This window comes from Cicer arietinum, unplaced genomic scaffold, assembly GCF_000331145.2.
Source record: "Cicer arietinum cultivar CDC Frontier isolate Library 1 unplaced genomic scaffold, Cicar.CDCFrontier_v2.0 Ca_scaffold_5784_v2.0, whole genome shotgun sequence".
Classification (NCBI taxonomy): Eukaryota; Viridiplantae; Streptophyta; class Magnoliopsida; order Fabales; family Fabaceae; genus Cicer; species Cicer arietinum.
In genome coordinates this window covers 2921134-2922577 of record NW_027339431.1, presented here as the reverse complement: position 1 = coordinate 2922577, position 1444 = coordinate 2921134, and positions in this window count along the sequence as shown.

Genomic DNA, 1444 nt, shown 5'->3' with positions numbered 1-1444 from the left:
ATCTTGGGCATCCAATAGGTGTGTTTGTGTCATTGGAAGAACATTTAGGTCATTTTCGTCCTCTCTGTGCTTATTCATGTCCAATCAGGGTTTCTAACTAATCTTTTGGATCCAATCAGTTCATATATGTCATTGGATGAACATTTAGGTCATTTTCGTCCTCCCTAGGCTTATTCTTGTCAAATTATGGGTTTTAACCAATCTTGTGCATCCAATAGGTGTGTTTGTGTCATTGGAAGAACATTTAGGTCATTTTCGTCCTCCCTGTGCTTATTCATGTCCAATCAGGGTTTCTAACTAATCTTTTGGATCCAATTAGTTCATATATGTCATTGGATGAACATTTAGGTCATTTTCGTCCTCCCTAGGCTTATTCTTGTCCAATTAGGGTTTTTATCCAATCGTGTGCATCCAATAGGTGTGTTTGTGTAATTGGATGAACATTTAGGTCATATTCGTCCTCCCTAGCCTTATCTTGTCCAATTAGGGTTTTTAACTAATCTTAGGCACCCAAATAGTTCATATATGTTATTGGATGAACATGTAGGTCATTTTCTTCCTCCATAGGCTTATTCTTGTCTAGTTAGGGTTTTTAAAGAATCTTGTGCATCCAATAGGTGGGTTTGTGTAATTGGATAAACATTTAGGTCATTTTCGTCCTCCCTAGATTTATTCTAGTCCAAGTACAGTTTTTAACCAATCATATGCATCCAATAGGTGTGTTTGTGTCATTGGATGAATATTTAGGTCATTTTCGTCCTCCCTAGGCTTATTCTTGTCCAATTATGAGTTTTAACTAATCCTGTGCATCCAATAGGTGTGTTTGTGTCATTGGAAGAACATTTAGGTCATTTTCGTCCTCCATAGGCTTATTCTAGTCCAATTAGGATTTTTAACCAGTCTTGTGCATCCAATAGGTGTGTTTGTGTCATTGGATGAACATTTAAGTCATTGTCATCTTCCCTAGGCTTATTCTTGTCCAATTAGGGTTTTTAACCAATTTTGTGCATCCAATCCGTTCATTTGTGTCATTGGAATAACATTTACGTGATTTTCGTCCTCGCTAGGCTTATTCTTGTCCAATTAGGTTTTTTAACCAATCTTGTGCATCCAATAGGTGTGTTTGTGTAATTGGAAAAACATTTAGGTCCTTTTCGTCCTCCCTAGGCTTATTCTTGTCCAATTAGGGTTTTTAACAAATTTTGTGCATCCAATCAGTTCATTTATGTCATTGGATGTAAATTTAGGTCATTTTCGTCCTCCCTAGGCTTATTTTTGTCCAATTAAGGTTTTTAACTAATCTCGTGCATCCAATCAGTTCATATATGTCATTGGATGAACATTTAGGTCCTTTTCATCCTCCCTAGGCTTTTTCTAGTCCAATTAAGGTTTTTAACCAATCTTGTGCATCCAATAGGTGTCTTTGTGTCATTGGAAGAACATT